The sequence below is a fragment of the Acomys russatus genome, chromosome 12 (genome assembly GCF_903995435.1).
Source record: "Acomys russatus chromosome 12, mAcoRus1.1, whole genome shotgun sequence".
Classification (NCBI taxonomy): Eukaryota; Metazoa; Chordata; class Mammalia; order Rodentia; family Muridae; genus Acomys; species Acomys russatus.
The window spans coordinates 7,050,500-7,072,269 of NC_067148.1; positions in this window are offsets into that span (position 1 = coordinate 7,050,500).

Genomic DNA, 21,770 nt, shown 5'->3' on the forward strand with positions numbered 1-21,770 from the left:
GGAGGAGGAAATAGAAAAGGGTGAGGAAGAGAGGGGGAGAAAGAGGATGGTGCTGAGCACCTGGCTGTAGGAAGAGACTGATGGAGCAGAAGCCACCAGGGGAGACATCAGATTGGCAAGTGATTGGGTTTTATATTGGTTTTAAAGGTACTAGAATTAGAGTAGCTCAGAATCTGCACAGAATAGTGTTTACAGCTTAAAAATAAGTCATAGACTGTATGTGTCAGCCATTGGGGAACTAGCTGGTTAAAGAAAACTACCACCTTAATAATTTACTGTATTATTAATATAAGAAGAAAATTGATCCTACACAACAAATATCTAAGCTAGATAAGTCACTCTTCCATGTTTTTATTACATGTGTCTGATTAATAGACCAAAACTTTTTGAATATTTTGTTATTTTTCTTTTTTCTATGTCTTTTTAAATTCAACTTTATTTATATTTTATTTTTATATAATTTTTTAAGATTACATCCTGATTGTTATCCTCTCACTTGTATCTTCCTGTTCCGCCCTCCCTCTTTTGGCACTATTCCCCTACCCTAGCTAGACCTCTGACAGAAGGGGACCTCCTCCCCTATGATACGACCACAGCCTATCTGGTCTCCTCCAGATAGCCAGCTTCCGCTTCCTCTGACTGCCACGAAATCTCCCCACCAAGGAAAAAATAATAAAATTCGTGGCACCAGAGTTCTTGTGACTTTTCAAAAGTATAAGATGCATCCTTATCTCTGCCAATTGTTCCCAACACCATGGAAATCACAAAGACCATTCTCACAGGTCATTTATGAAGAAGACAGTTTTTTGCCTGTATAAATGCTGTATCTGATTGTTTCTGTGGTGTGCCAGTTGCTTTCCTAGAAAGCATATAAACATGTTGACCTATTCTGTAAGTATATCTTCTTTCTCAATAAAAATGTAACCACATAAAATATAAGAAATATAACTCAGGCTAAAGAATTGGCTCAGTGGTTAAGAGCTCATACTGTTCTTGAATAGGACTGAGTCTGATACTCTCTTCTGGCCCTTGTGGGCACTGCACTCACATGCAGAAGACACTAGGCAGCACACATTTTAGCTAAGCGGCCATAGTGCTTACTGAAATTCTTTTATATAATGCATTGCAATTGAAAAATACTAATTTTATGGTAAAGAAAAAATCTATCTGCCATGTGATCAAAGGCATTAAGAGATCACTCTCATGCTTTCTGGATGTTTTGTGATGAGCATGACAATTTACACAGGTGGTCCTACCCAAACCTACCTAAGTATAAACTAGATGTACAAGATAAATCTTAATTGGAGGATGGTGTACAAAATACTTCAGATAGTACTCAGAAGTCTAAAGATCACTACGCATCCAAGTTGAAAGAAAATAGTTTCCAGTGACACGAATATTATGCACTAGGAAAAGTACACTGGGTAGAAGGATATATAATCCACCACGACTGAGAGTCTGAACAGAGGACTGGTTGTTTTGGGACATAGAACATTACTTTTTAAATCAAGGTTGTAATGATATATATTTAACATTTTTGCAATGGCTGTATACAATGCTCTTCAAATTTCTTCAGAGAAGATAAGCTGTCTAATGATATTCATTTTCACAGTTCCTTTAGAAAAAAATTAAGTAAAGATCAGGATTAGTAATATTTAAAAATATTGCACATTTTCCTGTATTGAATAAATAAAGGAAATAAAAGGTAAAAAAAGAAAACACAAAGGTACATTGCTCAGTGTTAAGGTGCTTTTCTAGTGTGTGAAGGACACCTGGCTCAATACGCAGTACTGCAAAGGAAGAAAAAGGGGACAAACAACAAGGAGAAGGAAAATAAGAAAGGAGAGAGAGAGAGAGAGAGAAAGAAGAGAGAGAGAGAGAGAGAGAGAGAGAGAGAGAGAGAGAGAGAGAAAGCAGACACTGTAGTACATAATGACACATACCGTTTAGACGTAGCATTTCCTTAAGACATAGGAAGCTACATATAATTTCCGACTTTATATGTCACATTCCAACCTGAGGATAAGAATTGCCTTGAGCAACGTAACTCTTTGGTTGAAGAATTACTCCCAGTAGTATGTGTGAGTGCACACACATGCCTGCACTGTCTTCTAATAGTGAGAAATAATTAGAGGAGGATGTTGATCATCTAGAATACTCTGATCACTGCTGAGAAATGCTTTGTTTCCTTCCTGTGTATTCTCTGCTTCTTCAAACTATTTTAATAAGTACACGGAGAAGAAAAAGAATTGTGTCTTTCTCAGGGCTTCACTTACAAATGCAATTCTTTTCCTCAGAAATGCTTTCCAGTCAAAATGCCCCAGAGGAAAACTCTATGAAAGGCCAGGGGAATCACAATATCTGCTGTGCACTAAATACCTTAATAATTCATTAAATTGAAACAGTTATCCATCTCTTCATCATGTAATATTGTATTTATTTGGAACATAGAGAAAATAACTAAATACTGTGTGGAAATATAAAATACTAGTTGAAGTGACTGTCAGTATTGTTTGCAATATTGAAGGTCAGTTAAGTTTTGGTAAGCTGTTTGCAATAAAATATAAGTTATTAAAATATATGTATATATATATTATTCACTTGTATAGGATTCAATTTTTTCACTGTTTTATATATATATATATATATATATATATATGTATATATATATACATATATATATATATATATACACAATAAACTACCTATAGCAAGAAGAACCATGACATAATCAGGAATTATATAAATGCTAAATTCTTAGAGTTTTGTCTATCTGTATTTGACAGCCTTGGAAAAACATATTTCCTGTCTTGGTAAGTCTAAAATTCTGAATATAAATCAATCTCCATCACATCTTGTCATTATCAACTTAGAACATCTATCTAGACCTAAAAACATCTTAACCCTTAAACAACTACGTTTCATTGTAAAACAAAGCTACCTGGTCTTCAACACCATCAGAGATTTGAGAAGGAATAAACTTGATTACCTGAGTATGCCAGGTGTGCAGGTTAGTAGCTTTCCAAATGAGAAGATGACAGAGACAGTTCGCTACATGAACAGTCACCCATAACTCTCCATAATGTTGAAGCATCTTCTTCAGCCTGCTGGCCCAATATATCTGACAACATGTTTGTGAGGCAGGAACTAGTGAAGACTGGTTTACCCTGTCTTGACAAAGTTTGGCCATTGACTCTGCCTGCATCCAAGCTTCCCCTTTTTTAGGCAGAATTCTTTATGTGGTAGAAATGTAAATTTTAAAAAGTATTGATGTCAATGGGTTGTATATTCACAGAGGCAAATTTTTGAACTAAGCTTTTACAGGTGATTTCCTGCTGTTTTTTGTTAAATAATTCAGAACAATTGTTTTACACATCCTTAATATTGTAGTAGTTATCATAAGTGTTATAGATGTCACTTAAATTCATTTAAATGGGGATTATAGGCTATTTACAAGTTTGCCACTTTTCAAAAAGTATTTAAATATCTACATATTTTCAGTTTAGAGGAGTCCTATAATAAATTACTCCTAGTTACCAGGGGAGAAATGTATGTCTTCTAAAGGAAAGGATAATAACAATAACTAAACATATTTTAATGACATTTTCCAAAATACCTATAAATGAATCATTATGAGATCATTTTAGAATCTATAGCCTTCATTCATGTTGATTTATTTATTTGAGCAAAGTATGAAACCAGTGAATTCTGAAACATTTTTTCTTCATTCACTTTTTATAAAGTTTCAGTGGCATAAAACTAATACATGAAAGCTAAAGTTCAAAAAAGAAAACCAAGGCCGGCAACAAGGCTAAACAAGAAAGGCAGTGTTTACTGGCCTGTGAAATGCCCTTTGACCTCCACAAGCACAGAGGGCATGCCCACATAAAACTGAACAAAGGGTTTGAATAAGTGCATATTAACAAAACCAAAACCAAAACAAACAAAACCCAACCTTACTTCCTAGTTTCTACAACAGTGGTTTTCAACCTGTGGGTCGCATCCCCCACGGAGGGTCAAAAGTCTCACAGACCCTCAGGTAGCAGATACTTACATTGTGATTTCAAAGAGTAGCAAAATTACAATTATGAAAAAGCAATTTAAATAGTTTTATTGTTGGGAGACCTGACACATGAGGAAATGTATTAGAGGTTTGCAATATTAGGAAGGTTAAGTAATACTTGGCCTAAAGGAATATGACTCAGCTCTTCTGAACAGTATGTCCATTTATGTAGGGCATTTCCCACTCAAGCTACTTTTAAAACCAGTTTGTACAATTCCTTCAAAGGGGAAATATTTGCAAATAAAAGGTAAGTTTTCTCCTTGAAGACTGTATGTCAGCTAGTTTCACCCTGAAACACTGGTGATTAAAAGAGTGGCTTGAATTGACAGTTAGAAAGAGCTTAAGCTAAACACCAAAAAACGTCAGTGTTTTTTAGTGAATGAATAAAAAGAAGAAACAAAGAAAAAAAGAATCAGCCTTCTTAAGAGGAATGAAGACTTGAACAAAAGGTCTATTACCTGTGCCCTTAGGAAGGGAAAGTCCTCCATGAGAGGACAGACAATGATTATCAGGATTTGTCCCCAAATACTTACTTGTGTGAGATTTTTTCCATACTGATTTTCAAAAGCCAAAGTAAAATTATTTTTTTTTCCATTTGATTTGCTATCCAGAAAGAAACATCAGTGCAAAACGAACAACTAAACAAAAATCAAAGAACCAAACAGCAACAACAAAAACCAATGTGTCTAACTTTGGGCTTGGTAGCCACTCTGAGCCAAGTTTTTCTTAAAGCCAGAATGAGAGAAGAAAGAAAAAAAGAGGGATGCAGGGTCTGGGTTAGCGAAAGAAGGGAAGAAGAGTTGGGGAGGACAGGGCAGAGATCCATGAGAAGGCTTCTCAGCTGGATAAACACTGCAAACTCTGTTGATCCTGAAACGAACTCCTGCCCTGTCTTTCTGTTTGCAGCACTGGGCCCATTTTCTTGTATAAACATACACTTGACATGTATCTATTATTTTTGTACCATGTACATAAAGCTATTCTGGGAAAATCATTGACTACAATTTTGGGGTACAATGGGATGACAAGAGTTCATATTCACAGCAACCAGAGTTTGAACCCCACCTACATCTTTTCAAGTTGTTTAACACTGAAGACATAATTTGATAATAATTTCCTCAATTTGCAGATAGATATTTTCATGGAATAAAAAAAAAAAACAGAAACAGAACAAAAGACCGTGCCACTTGATGGCATTATGAAAGAAAGGAAATATGCTTAGTGACTGACACAACTTTCCTCTCTATTTCGTGACCTCTGGTTTTGCTATTTTCACTTCGAGACTTGTCATTGTGTGGTTTCTCTTCTGAAAGGTAGCATGGCCCCTTACAGCCTTAAAGAACCACAGGAGGTGCTTGGGATAAAAGAAGTCTTGGGTTAATCACGATTCACACTTCTGTGTGTCCTCTCTTGGCTTGTGAAATAGGCTGCAGATTCAAAGTTAGGAAAACCAAAGCCTGCTGCTGAAGGGAAAAAACAAAACAAAACAAAACAAAAAACACAGATTGACAACAAAAGCCACCCTATTCCTCGCACAGTGGCCACACTAATTGCTTCTGCTGGCTCCCCACCTGGCCAGTTACCCCTACAAACAGCGCTCCAGTTGTTTTGCTCTTTGCTGGAATCCACATCATGTTGCCTCCTCCTCTGTATCACCTCAGGTGGCTGTGCCTTGTCCATTGCTCATGAGAAACCAGCATCCCCCTTTCAATTGTGACTTATCAGGACACCCTGGAAAACAGCAGTGATGGAAAAGCACTCGCCAGTTATTAGATTAACCCAACCCAACCTTCCCACGCCTCCTTGTTTTTGAGAAAAAAAAAAAAAAATCTGCCCTGTTAGGAACAAAGCAATGAAAGGCGTAAGATTGTAAATAAAACACACTCAGAAGCCATGGAACAGAGAGGAGAGAGGTAGCTTTATACAAGTGTTTGAAATGCGTAGTCATTGAGTTTTGGTTGTAATCTATAGTGGCTAGCTTTTTTTTTTTTTTTTTGTCAGAAAGGGCAAACTCAGGGCTCCCCTAGTGTCCATACCTTGTAAGTACAATGGGAGAAGGAGAAGGAGATGTTTCAGTTTTGTATTCCAACCTCTGAGTCTACAGAGGAAAAAGAAAGACCAAGATCAAGAAAAGAGGTGTAGGGTGAATATTTTAGCTCGAGCTCTTTGTATATGTGGAATCTATGATCTGCTCAGTAGGGATCAGACAAGGCATTCGGATCCACTGTTCAGAAAGTAAGAAATAAAGCTATAAAGTAAGGGGAGTTAATGTGGGGAAATACTACATTAAATGTATTCTCAGAGAAGGAAATTGAAATATAAGTGGATAAATGCAGGCACATATGTGTAATTTTATAAAATTTCAGGATAAGCTTATTAGCAGACAGATGTGCACTGCCCAGTGTTTACACTCATTATCATGAATGCATTATGGCCATAGACTGAAACACAAATGTGCTTGTTATTACTGCCTTGTCCTTTTACCAGTGAATTCGGTAGTACTGACTCATTAAATGCAGTCTTTCTAAATATGTGGACTAAATGAATACTTAGTCTGGCTGATGTATTCTAGGTGAGAGGAAGTACAATCATCGTGCGTGCTAAATTGCAAAGCTAGGTATGGACTTAACTGCTTTGTGGCCTCAACTCTACACAGATCATTTTGATGTAGAAAACAAAAGAGTTTTCCATAAGGGACACAGAATTCTTAGGTAAAAAGAGAATTAAGATTAATGAAGTAATAATGTCTTGTTTAGTGTGTAGCAAATTGTTCTCTGTAGGCATTGTGTATCTTGTTTTGGAGGTTTATATATGGCTTTATTTTGAGAAAAAATAATTTACTGTGGAATTGCTTTCCACACAACCTATTATTGGCACCTATTCGTCACTAGTCTCCTGTCACCAGGTGTACCTTTTTTATTTAAATAGATGACCTTAATCTTCTTATGGCTCCACTTCCTCCTATTCTAGGATTATACTTAAAAGTGCATTCATAGGCAAGAAAAAATTCTTACACATATCCACAGATTCAATATTCTACTCCATCTGAGGTTTAAAATGTGACCTGGGAGAAGAATATGTAATTTTATACAGGATTATGAAAAAAGTAATCTCATTAAGAAAACTGTAGGGCTAAAATACAGCTGCAGAATCCTGGCTGGGCTCATTTTGTGTCTCGTTTGTTTTGCTTTAGGGTCTCTTTTGAAATGGTGTCCTCTTGTATTTCCCAGACTATTTTCAAGTAATATTGTATTTGAGCCTTCCAAGCAGAAAGGAGTGCAGTGGCACCAGCTTGGTGAGCTGTGCCATTCTTAAGTGCTTTGTGGTTCGATGTTCTGCGTATGCTGAATATGTCAGTCAAAAAGGTGTTGACCGGTTTTCAGTATAAGGAATAAAAGATAAGATGAATAGGCTGTGGTTCTCAACTAAAATATCAGAATTGATATTTGCAAGGTGAAGGTTTTTGTTAAAAATATATCATCTTGCTTGTACCCGTTATTCATGCTTGAGCTAACAGAAAAATTTGAAGCAATGATCCTCTGATCTCAGACCTTATAATTGGTTAGAATTATAAATGTAAATAAAATTACTCCTAGTTTCCAATTTTGCCTCCTATAATCCTATGTCTGTATGCATGACTTTTTCCACATCCTTTAATCTTCAAAACAACCTGTCTACATCACACTAATTTTCTCAAAGACTCAAGAAATTCTGTGCTCCTTTCTTTTGTACATTTTCATTGTATTTGTTCCCCTGACTAAAATTACAATTGTTGTTTTCTTTTCTTAAGATCTAAAGTGCCCCACTCTCTAATAGTCTCTTCCCCAACTGTACTGAGTTAATGCTCTTTTTTATGTCATGTCACACTAGTTACTACATTCTTATCTCTCTTTCTGTCTTAACACTACCCTACACATCCGAATGTCCCTTTAGTGTAGGAACTATGACTTCAGCAAACATTTCTCTCTGCTGAGCACTGCCAGAAACACATGTAATTAATAGCTCTTTGCTCCAGGCTTCCTGCTGGCAAAACACTCAAACACAAAAGTACAGCCCTAATTCTGACCAAAACAAGCCAACAGAAATCTTGAATTACTATTGAGTCTAAGTCTTTCCAAATATGGCTAAGTAGAAGTCACTCTGCCTAGTGTTTCTTTAAATGCATAGAGTCCTGGGAATAAAACTTAATCCTGTAACCTATTATAGTCACAAAATCAACTACCTGCTTACAGTTGAAATGTTTACTGGCCATGATGTTTGAAGTATGTTTTATTTAAGTTTACCCAGGAACCTGAAGCTATGAATAGTTAATTACAAGAAAAACATAAGTTATGTAACTGTAAGCTATATCTTAACTAAAGTTAATATCCATCCTAGAAAAAGAGATATTATTTTTTATTCTGAAAGAGACCTTCTAGAAAGCTATCTTCTTCCCAAGTTTGTTGAGTACCTGAGATAATCCCTAGAATAAGGATGGGAGAGATTAATTTTAATAAAATAAAATTTTTAGCCATCTTCTTCTAGAATGCAGAAATATTAAACATAGTAAAAATGTACTTAAATAACAAAAGTTTAACAAACAACAGACATAAAAATGAGATACACCCTTAAAAATCATGTGGACTTTGTATTAAGTGGCAGTGTCATTCCAAGCAGGAACATCAAATCACAATGGAGATATTGGCGTGTATAAATCCAGTACACATATCTTATCCTAAATGTATTTTCCTGAGTATAGTTTTGAGTTCATATATGTTTATATGGGGACACACTTGCCAGAGCACACCTGCAGAGGACAGAGCACACTTGCAGAGGTCAGAGCATACCTGCAGAGGTCAGAGCACACCTGCAGAGGTCAGAGAACAAGACTGTACATTAGTTTTTGATTTCCATCCTTTGTGAATTCAGAGATTAAAGCTGTGACTCTAGACTTGTGTAACCAGAAATTTCACCTGCTGAGCCACCATGCTAGTCCCCAGTGCAAATATTTTCATGCAATTGACTTGTAGCACATTTTGTGATCCAATTCATTTTCAAATAATTTCTGTATACGTCCCACATGAGATAAAGTACCAACTATCTTCCTAGCCTCCTTGGCCTGGGTGTCTGGAGAAAGAATTCTGTCATTGAAACAAATGACATCAATATCAAGGGAGAAGCTATATCCATAATGCATAGGGAATAAAGCAACAAAGCATTATGGATATCTAGATAGACTAAGAAAGTCACTGGGCAAGCTTTATATTACAGATGTGTAAGGTGAATGCACATAAAGACCAGGACCTGAGGATGACTTTGTTGGAACATTTGCTTATATACTTAAAATGCCAATGTCATTAGGTGGACATCTAGGTGATTATGAGGAGAGTAGGGATCAAAATGGATAAGCAAGAATCTCTATAATGGGTTGTGAGTCTCACTGGATGTGTTGACCACATTTAAGACTGGCCCCATGACCAGAAGTTGATGGCCAATGCAAATTGAACTCAATGGTAATTACGTAGACTTTTTTTTGTGTGTCATTTACTTTGTTTGGAGATTTTCAGTCTACTGATCTCTTGTTTATTATGGTTTTGAATTTCGTGTTTTTATGGTGTATGAATATGTATGTGTGCTTCTTTTGGTTTTATTTTGTTTTGTTTCATTTTATCATGATCTGATTGTTTTGTTTACCTATTCATTTGTCTTCTGAGGAGAGAAAGAAAAGGTGTGTGGTCAGTTCTAGACAAGCTATTCCGAGTCTGGGGTGAGTTGTATAAAGGGAAACCATGATCAGAATATGCTGTATAAAATTGTTTCAATAAAAAATAAAAAGTCTAGTGTCTTATCAAAACAAACTTATTTTACTTAACAGAAAGTTCTCCAAGGTGTTTTCCTTCTTTTCACATTAGGTCTATGTTTAAATGTTCATCCAAACTGAAAGAACTCTATTCTAATTACCTGTAGTATGAAAAGCTACCTGAAAATACTAAATGCAAATAACATATTGTAAAGCATGTTTGTAGGAACTCAAGGAAAACTGTCACTTACATGTGCTTAGAAAACTATTTTTTTAATCTTAAAACTCTATTCTACTGTCTTCGTTGTTGCTTCTATGAGGCCAAGGTCCCCTTCCAAAAGAGAGGTTCTTCACTTCCCAAAATAATTTATTTGCACTGGACATCAGTCGATTATCACACTTACAATAAGGTTTATTTACAAGTGATGTTGCCTTGATGGTTTCATCTTTAGATCTAATCAAATGGTACATTCATCATCCACACATTATCGATAGCAAATAAACTGCTTCTCCAAATACCTTATGCCCATAACTATTATGTACACTTTATTGAATATTGTGATGGTGAGACAGGTTTTCATTAGAGCATGACACTCATTGTTAGGAAAAGTATTGACCCAAGACCCCCGCCAGACCAAGTTCTCAGCACAAAGGAGATTTATTTTCCCCCAGAGGGACAGAGGACAGGGAGCAAAAGAAACACAGGAGATAGAGGACAGGAAAGAAGTAGAAGAGAACAGGAGGGAGAGAGAGAGAGAGAGAGAGAGAGAGAGAGAGAGAGAGAGAGAGAGAGAGAGAGAGAGACCTGGAGGCAAAGGACTGCCTCTCGATGAAGAGGGGACAGACATCAGACATGGCACACAGGAAAATGGGTTTATAGAGGTACAAGGAGAAACCCAGTATGAGAAAGAAGTGTTTAATTTTATCTGTAGTGTTAATTAAGTGAGCCAATGGGGCCTTTTGATAGCTGGACTTCAATACTTTGATAGCTGGACTTTGATAGTCAGCCTTAGGAGGAGGAAGTGGAGAAATGAGGGAATAGACTTTGGGCCTAGCCTTAGGTATGTAATCTAAAGGATTTTAGCAAGGCAGAGTGTATGGGGGAGAAAGGTAAGGCATGCCAGAGCAGTGGTCTCCATGCTCAAGCTGGCCAGAGTCCCTTCAGTCACTGTAATACATAATTATTAACTTTTCCCTTAAGAGTTTTTACATTGTTAATATTATTGATAGTAAAGGATTATTCAATAGTTGAGAATTCTACTTTGAAATAAAATGTTCACTTATTCACTCTCATCTTTGCCCAGGTTTCTGTATGGATTCCTCCTGTTATTTAACCATCTTCATGAACTCTTCCTTTAGGATTTACACAGAGAGACAGCCACTCTGGTCCTTCACCAGTTTCCTTCTGTTTTCACTTCAGGCTGCTGAATAAGAAAAGCCTGTGATGGAGAAATGGCTCAGTGGTTAAGGGCACCGCCTGCTCTTCCAGAGGTCCTGAGTTCAATTCCCGGCAACCACATGTTGGCTCACAACCGTCTATAATGTTATCTGATGCCCTCTTCTGCAGAGGAAGCACTCATATGCAATAAATAAATCTTAAAAAAAAAAAAGAAAGAAAGAAAAGCCTGTGAATTGATTGGAAAAAAAAAAAAAGACTTTTGGTAACAAGTAGCCCAGTTGATTTATAAGTACATCATAAATTTACACTTTAATAAAACATCTGTCCTAATGTGTCTTTACCAAAAATATCAACAAAAATTCTTGGTTTATAAAGTATAATAGAGCTTTATTATTGTTTTTAATTAGTACTTCATTGATTAAAAAATTGAACATTAAAAAAAGAAAAGAAAAGAAAAGCCCATGATCTTGTGACGAGACTTAGTGAGAACATGCATGCGACCAATTCACTGAGAGTTTAAAATGTGTGAATTAGTTCTTGAGATTTTAACATAAAGATATTTTCTCACAGATCCAGTTACTTTGCACGCCTCGAATTGTGGGAAGAGCATCACAGTGTGGTTGTCTGTGGCACGTCTGCTCTGTTCCTATCTTCCTGGTCCCTCTCCCTCATTTCTATGCCTGCCTGACATTCAGTGATTTAACATCTAATTCGTAGCTGATGCATGCTCTTCCTTTTTCCTTGGCCTGCACAAGGATTACCCTTGGCCAGAATAAGTACATCACACACACACTCACACACACACACACACACACACACACACACACACACACACACACACAAAAACCACACACTCAAACATCTCAAACACACACACACACACACACACACACACACACACACACACACACTGTAATGCATTTCCAACTCTACTTTCTTCATGAATCTGGAGATAAATTGTATTTTATTATAATTTAACTGAATAATTAATAATCTTCAGTCATCTGAAGTTTCAGAATCATAAAGTACTCTGTTAAACTCAAAAGTTTAAATAGTTTCTTTTGGAAATTGTAGATTTAACTTGGCAATGATATGTATATATATATATATATGTGTGTGTGTGTGTGTGTGTGTGTGTGTGTGACAAATGTCAGAAGACATACATAGTTAATGCTTTTTATTCAGCTTCATTCTCTAATAATTAATTTTAAAGATAAATAATCTGTTATCATGCTTCCTTCTAACCATTTTATTCATATATTGGTATTATATGAATATTTAAATGATAAGAGTATATTTATACTTAAAGGTAACTCAAGTTTGAATACTTTTAAATAAGTAAAAGTATTTATATTAGTACTCTATCAGCATATAAATGATTGTGCATTGGTTGTTTTGCACTAAAGGCTACCACGAATACATTCAAATAACCACTGCGCATTTCTCAGGTTAAAAAAGACCAGAGTACCACATTCCAGGTTGTAGGAAAGTAGGAAAATATTCACAGTCCATTAGAGTTGTCTAGAGAGTAAGCTCATCTCAATTGTATGTAAAAGTAATCCATTCAAATGGAACACAATAAGTAGACTAAACCCTATTAGAATCTGGGACTTGTTATTTCTGTACAGAAAATGACAGACGCATTTTAGAGGAAATTGCAAACTAAGAATAAGTAATCAGAGATTTCTTCCTGAAAAGCAGCTTACTCATTGTGTTTCGTCAAAAAGTGTGTGTCTATCTTCTCCGAGTGAGCCAGGCACAATGCTGGGCATCGGCATCCAACAATGAAATGGACATCACTCCTGCTCTGGACACCATTGTGCGAGGCTGAAATGCACTGTGTCTGCTCATGACACTGGGCTAACTACTGCACAAATGATGTGGGGCTGCCGTGAAAAGGAACAAATCTGTTCTAAGGAAGTCAGGCAGTGGCCACAGAGTTAACATTTTGTTGGGAGAAGGCAAGCTTCTTCAAAAGACAGCAGACAGGTGTTAAGTAGTTTCTACATGTGAAAGGGGACAGTGGTTGCGGCATCAAAATCAGTATGTCAAGGAGGACGGAAAAATTAATTTGAAATACAAGTATTCCTTAAGACCTACCTAGAGAAGAAGATTGAAGGGGACCTGACTTAACTGGTAAGACAAAAGAAATAATGATAAAGGGTGGGATTTGTTCTTCTGAGAAATGCTGTGTAAAATTTGCCTTTAGAGATCTAATTTCACCCAGCACAACCAAGTTGATAATGTACTTCAAGATGGTTTAAAACTATGTAGTTACTCAGCTTACATACTACCTATTCAACATGTTTAGATTTAACTGGTCTCTTAGAAACACATTGAAATTAATGTTACTTTGGTTTGGACAAACCAATGTACCATGTTTCCTACTTCTCCTTGGGAACCCATTCAATGCCCCAAGCCAGAGCAATATGTGGCTATGTGAGATGTGCATACCAGGACTAAGACCATTTACAAGAATCAGTGATACATTGAAAGTAACACACATGCACACACACACACACACGCGTACACACGCACATGCACACAACACATGCACATGCGTGTGCACACACACAGTCTTGAAAGCAACATTCATGTGTTTATATACTGATAATACCTGATCATGGCTTGTGTATTTTTCTGAATCAGTAGATTCAGAAAAGCAATTGCCTATCTTATGGGATCCCTGTAAAATACTGATTAAGACAGAAGCTCCCCATCCCCATTCTTAGGATATTTGTTGTGCGGTTTAGTGTGTACAGAGGATGACTTTTGTTTGTGACCTAGTAGACTAGATGGCTTCTTAGACTAGACTCTCTTAGATTAAACTACTCTGGTGGATTATACTTGTCCTCAATTGGAACAAGAGATACCCAAACTCTGCTGAAGAGATCATGTCCACTATTGGGTGACGGACACCAAGAGTGAGCCTTATTTCACTAGGCCATCAGCAAATAATGAATAGCAAATGCAGAGAAGGAGGTATCAAGTGACCTAATGATGCTCAGCGAGTCTTCCTTTCATGCTGTACAAATGGTATCTTTGTCCTCCGTGTATGCCTTTAAAGACCACCCATCCTTTCAGACACAGTGAATCACACAAATTTTATGAGAGAAAGAATTTGACTTTCACACGTACTCTGGTGCCTCATATTTGACCATGTCCCCTGGAGGGGGAGACCTGGTGGCACTCAGAGGAAGGATAGCAGGCTACCAAGAAGAGACTTGATACCCTATGAGCATATACAGGGGGAGGAAGTCCCCCTCAGGCACAGTCATAGGGGAGGGGAATAAGGGGAAACTGGGAGGGAGGGAGGAACGGGAGGATACAAGGGATGGGATAACCATTGAGATGTAATTTAAAAAATTAATAACAAAAAAAGAATATTTATGAAATAAGATGACAGAATAATAGATTTCAATGTTGATCTCAAGACACCATTCTAATCAAAAGTACAATGATTTGGGTTGTTGGGCTAAATTAACATAATTGTATGATATGAGCCTCAATTTACTCATCTGAGAAATACAGGCGTATTATAGGAGGCGTATCACTCATTTACGTTAGTATTCTTTATTAGTATGTAATTTGAGGAACTAGTCAAAATGGTCATACGGTTAGAAATACTGCCCAATTCTCATTCTTATGTTAATCTGTTTTCTAGTCTTACATTCAATTTGAACCAACAGATGTTTGATAGAATTCAAAGGAGAAGGAGTGAGCCACATGTGAATTTTAATATCACCTTCTCCTACAGCTCTTTCATTTGTGTCCAATGAGTTTTACTTCTACTTATTATGGAGAAATTATGAAATATAGATTAATGGTTGCATTTTAATACTTTTGATGTGTTGTTTAATGAGGTATGTGCTGTTTTATATCTTACATCAAAGAGGCATCTGCTAGAAGCCTTCTTATCATACACATCAAGTGATTTTTGTACTAATAAGTATAATCATCTGAATAATGGAATATGGTATTTCTTTTTTATATCAGTGAATTTTTCTTATAAAACTGGATCCTATTTTGCAACACCTTTAGTTTTGAACTTTAAGTCATAATTATTATTAGACATAAATTTATGTAAAAAATTCTTAATGGTGCATTAAAGAAAGAGTTACATGGTGCAGACATTTCACTCCTTTGTAAGTCACAACATATAGGTCAAGGAATTATAATAGTAGTGCAACCAATCACCAGTACCAGTTCTATGAGCACCACTGACAACTTTGAATATATGACATGCACTTTCAGTCACCAGAAAACATTAGTGAAAACAGTCCTTATATTCCGAACTTAAAAGACCCAGCCCAAGAAATGTCTCCAAGGTTAAAAGGATCTTACAGAGGTCGTGAGTTCAATTCTCATTGCTCACCTGCAGGTGCTCACACAAACACACATATACACAATTAAAAATACTAAAAGTAAATATTTAAAAACAGAGGCATGGATTTGAGTTGAGTAATAACCTACATAGTAACTACCACAAAGACTCCCAGGCACTACTAAGTCTTCTTTCTCTCTCACCGCCCAGGACACTTCAACCTAAGCATTAATGGTTTAAAATAAGCTTTATTTAAGTAAAGTTTTGAACCATATGAACATTTTCTTCAACTGAAATCCAAATAGTAATAAATCAGTACTCACTACTGAATTCTGTAATCTTTCAGTAAAAGAGAATGTAGGAATTTCTAAGTGTGAAGTCACCGGAAGCTGCAAAATGGAAAACTTAAGATCATTGCTTTATTTTAGTACTTTTGTGTATCTTCCCAAACTTTTAATAATAAAAAACAAACTAAACAACAACAGCAAAGAGACCAGGACTATAATATGAATATACACAATGATGGGTTATAGTAACTAGAATATTTGTGGAATATCATTAAGCATAGAATATTAAAGTAAATATATACCAGTGGATAAATGATCTTTTCTCTATTGTGGTAGTTTTTATGTTATCCCACTCACCTCCAACTAACATTTAGGAAGCTTGTATCCTAAAGGTAAAACACCATTTGGCTTTTACATGTAAAATAAAACTAACTATTTAAAATTAAGAAATCCAACATTGTTCTTTTAAAATTTGCTTTTATATAAGCTTAGAAACCTATTTGTGCACAAAAACGTAACTAACAGAAGTATTTAAGAATTTTAAGATTTTTTTTTCAGAAAATACAAATAAGATAAGTTGCTAAGGTAGTACTAAAAGCAAAACAAGACTTGGTATACAGGAATCCAGAGGCATCCTGTCCTTTACCACTCAGTCTCACCACGGTCAGATCATAGACTGTTTGTCTTTTAAAAAAAATCAAAGTATCTAGTGCAAGAATCCAGATCACTTCAAGATAACAAAAGTTTTATTTTTAATAGTGAATGTCACTGCTAAATTGTAGGTACAGTCAGTCATTTAAGATATAATCTCAAAATGTTAAAATGCTTTCATTAATAGAGTATCTTCAAATCATTAATGACCAATGGCTTTTGTTTGTCCTGGTTTGAAAGCTTTACAAAGCCTGCTGTGTAGGTCACACTTCTAGCTAGCATGCATAGATAAAACACTGTTTGAAATTCCTACTTACCAAGTACACCTCTCACAACAAATTCCAAAGGAAGCACTGGGAATGAGATAGTTCTATCAAGTCCTTATAGCATGCTGCTTTTTTTAAACACAGTTGGCGATTTTTTTGAAACTGGGTATTTTTGATAAATTGCTAAGTCTTGGTTGGCATTTGAATTAAAATTTCTCCACGTGTGACAACATGATTTTGGAGATGACCTTAAGAATCCATTGTAAGAGTGTTCACGGTTCCCTCTGTGTGACCTTGGTGACCTCTGCCAAGAGCATGCAGCAATAGCATTGATCTCAGCACCTGAATTCTGTGCCCTTTAGCTCACATCTTAGTAAGAAATTTCATTTTAGTTTTCAGGCTTAAAGGTCTGAAAAGAAAAATGAGTTAAAAAAGAAGGGAAAGACTACAAAGAAATCCTTTCTCCTTTTGAAAAGTAGATACCAAAATCCTTCACCAAGTCGGACAAGAAATACAATCAGTGGCTGCAACATAGGCCCACCGATGATGTGTTGCAGTGTCTGCCTGCCTTCTTCTGTGCTGAGGAAAATGCTAATCTATACATCCTTACCAGTTTCGTACTCCCTATGGGACAGAGCTGACAAAGCTGTTAGAATGGAGCTAGAAAGGGATGCCTGCTCTCAACAGAAACAAATGCATGAGCCAGAGGGACAGCTTGATGTTAAAATGTGCTCATGCCACCAGAGCCTTAATAAACAGGAACGCCATCGGAATCTGAGTTGATTTTTATGTATATTTGCCACACAATAAACTGTAGTTTATGTGTACATGGAATAAAAGTTAAGTCTAACCTTAATAAATAATCTCAAGGGAGACAAACGACAGCCTGAATACTAAGAAGAGTGAGAAGAAGTCACCCCATGCGACATGTCACTATTCCTCAGTCCTCACTCATCGCCATGAGCTGAATTTATATGCACATCAGTGGAAACTAGACATTAGATGAATACACAATAATGCAAAGAATCCTATTACTCAGAGAAACATCCTCAGCCTGATCAGTTTCGTCATATACAGATCTATATAGAGTGATCTACTTTTTTGTAAACTAGTTAACAGAGTCGGATACAATAAACTTTTAATTTTTTGTCATGCATTGTCATTCTAATATGAGAAATAGGAGCACTCATGTCAAAGCTGTGTATTCAAAGTGCCTCCTATTTTTTAAAAACATATACAGTGTTAGGGTATGTCAGAGGGTTTCATAAGCCATTTACTTATTCAAATTTACATGGTACCATAAAATAATTTAATTTTCTCTTCAGACCTTGCACTTTATGTTGAAGGTCAAAGGTTTAAATTTATATGCTCTTCTTTTGGATTCCAACTTGGTCCTAATTGAAATTTGACATATATGCCTATTAGTTGAAATTATTCCTTTCCCATGCTTCATTAACAATGCACTTTACTATACGACAACGATAATGCCCATAATAAACGTCTCCTATTCACTGTGGGTTACACTGAAACATGATTGATTATCTTAAATGTAACATGCAATTCATAGTACAAAATTTCTTATGCTGAAATAGAGTTTCTGACTAGAATTTAAATATGAACAAAAAGAAGCAAAGTCGTTTACTTCTGATGCAAATGGACAAAACTCTGAAGAACAGTCATTTTCCATTCAGTCCATCCATGTTCAGAGATAGAGTAAGCCTTTCCAGGAAAATATTTGACTTTAAAAAAACATTATACACTGCAAAAGTCTCTTGACTTTGCATTTTCCTACAGTGCATAGGCTTCTAGATTATTTTGATTTTATATTGAGTCTAAGACTCTGTCTAGTTGCATAAAGTTATAACTAGAAACTCAGTCTAATTTCTCAAAGACCAGTGAAGGAAAGAATCCTGAAATTGATACCTGCTAAGTTTTGCCTCTGGTATATATTTATTTTCTTCTGTCAAAGGAGCATTGGTTCTCGTTCAGTGAACATTGCTTTCCTAGATGCTCCAGGAGGCTTCAGTCACTCAGTGAGGAACCTGGTTACAGCGACAGGTTTAAAGCCAGTTTCAAAAGCGACCTCATCTTCTGAGTTTGAAAGGAAAAAGAGAATCCATTTACTACAGCAGGTAGAATAAGGGAATGTAGAGAGCGCTTTGTATGCTGTACACACTTTTCTACCTAGAAAGAATCTAATACTTTAAGTAGGTGAAAGTGGAGATTTTTGGTGTTGGGAGAGTGGGTGGTCATTCAACCTTTAATAAAGCAAGACTGCCTCTGACATGAACTCTGGTGCCTGTGATTTGAGCATTGCCCCTTGGCTGGGCTGCCTTGCAGGCACACAGAGGAAGGAGATGCAGGCTATCACGTGTGATCTAATAGGCTGAGGTCATATGGTGTGGAAGGAGGGCCCTCCCTGTCAGAGGCCCAGAGGAGAGGAATAGGGCAGAAAAGAGAGGGAGGGTGGGAACGGGAAGATTAGAGCAAGGGGATAACAATAGGGATGTACTCCAAATAAATTATAATAAACAAACAAACAAACAGTAGTTCACTAGTGGACTCTGAACTGAGAGTACGGAAACTTGAAATCAACTGCCCTATGATCAAGAACAAACATTTCTGCAGAAAGATCAGGGGGCATTCATTTTCATGGGCACAGATGGATGGTTTTGATGGGCATTTGGTTAAGTCTCTGCATCAAAATTGTCTTGAAGTTTTTAAATGATGCATTTAACCAGTCTAACCTTTACCCTCCATTCAGTCTCACAGGAATGCAAACAGGGTGGTCAGAGCTGTACAATCCTGGTAGTGTATGGTGACCATTCAGGTGGTGGTCAAGAAATTCTGTCCAAGATATATTCCCTCAAACTGGAAGATGTAGTCAAGTTTCAGTGAGAAATTATGGTGTGGCAGATTCAGACTTAGTAGGTGTGAGGTTGGATCTGCGAGCCTGTCTTTCTGATGAACTTTCACCATATTATATACAGGATTGAACCTTATGAGGACTACCATTGTTTGCAATAATATGGATAATAAAGAATTATCTGATGCATAGAGGCAGAGATTAAGTTTGGAGAGCTAGTTAGACATGCTGAAAAATGGTGACCATGGCTTTGGAATATACCTCATCCTTAAGATTCATAAAGTCATCACACTCCAAGCCTATATTAATCATTAGGTCAAGGAAGAGAGAAAGGCGCTGGGGGTGGGGGATCTGTTTAATTATGACTGTAACCATAGCAAGAACATGGAAACCTCAACAATCCAATAACTTTCTATTAGTAATATTTAGGGGATGAGAGAGACCACTGTAATGTTATAAATTTAAGGAACAACTGGGTATTAATGAAATTAACATCTAACAGTTGGAAAATATTGACTTGGTAGCAGGGAGTCTGTTATCCATGCTGTTACTCTGAACATTTCAATTTCAAAAAGTTGCATGACTTTGAGTCTCCTCCATGTGAGACACTGTGCCTGACATAAGGATTTATTTCTGGCTTTCCATCAGTTTCTAATTAATAGCACCACTGTGTGCTACATGATGTGAGAATTGAAAATCTCTAAACAGTACCACAGGAACACCGCGTTGCACTTCTACTTGAAAAAACACCTGATCAGTTACCCAGCTGTTTCCTCCAGATGTTGTCTGTAAACTCAAAGGTCATTGCTTCACAAAAGCTGAGATTAATTTGATTTAAAGTGTCTGACTGTAGAAAAGGCACAGTATTAAATTAAAGTTTTCACATAGCCACAAGTACACAGAATTAAAACTTAAGGGCTCATCAGGCACACATTTCTAAAAGTACCTTCCATCTTTGTCAATCCAAACACAAACTCTATACTCTGTACTTTCCTTATTCATAAAATATGTAATGGTATATTATTTTCTGTATAAGAAAAGCATCATTTTAGCTTTGGATGAACTTTCACAAAAATTGTTCAATCTAATTTGAAAAGAATAATGTGCTATCCAATTCAGTAAAAGATGAAAAATCTGGGAAATACTTATTACTGATTGAAAAGAAAAATATAATAATGCCACCTGAAGTTCTTTCAAATGCTAATCTGATATAAAATGAAAAAAAAAAAAAAAACAACCTAAAGGATGTAGTTAAGTCTTTATATTTGCATTGTTTCATAAGCCTTTATAAGACCAAAAAATAGCTGGATAAAACACTGTTATGGTAGGATACTGTGTGATCCACAGGTAATAAAAATTTTTATTTGTACTGGGTATTATGACACTTAATTAAAAGCATTATTTCTATAATAATACCAGGATGCAAACACCAGCCTTTCAATAACTGTGCAGCATTTAAATAGCAAAGTAAGTATTATTGCAATGTTCTAATTCTCTGTTAGAGATTCAATATTGTACAATGACCTTGAAGTCTAGGCTACTATCTCTTTTCATACCAAAGATTTTATTTATTTGTATTAGTTATATATTTCATCGGTTTGCTCATCAAAGTAAATAAAATAAGAACATCAGGGATGACTGTATCTATAACATTTAACATATGAATATCTAATAATTCTATTGTTCTATGCCCTTGGATGTGCTTGACTCTGGCAAATGTAGTTTTTCCACCTAAAATTGTGTGTGTATATTTGTGTGTGTGTGTATGTGTGTGTGTGTGACATACAACCTCTATGATGAAAGCATATGTTAAACTGTGAATACATGTCTCTATCTTCAAAAATAATCTCTGTTACTTAATTATTAGCTGTTTTTGCCTTGAAAATAAAAACAAGTGTTGACATACAAAGTGGGACTTAGATATACAGACTTTATAATATAGTATATCACTAATACAATAACCAAAAAATTAAAAAACACAACATTTTAATGAAGTCTTTTATGGAAAATGTGGAGTAGAAACATTTACATTTTGTTGTAAGAATAACCAATAATAGAAAAGGTCATAAAATCCAAAATGCAGGTATTGATGTTTAATATGCATGAAGACCTATATTGCATGCCGTATGTATGCT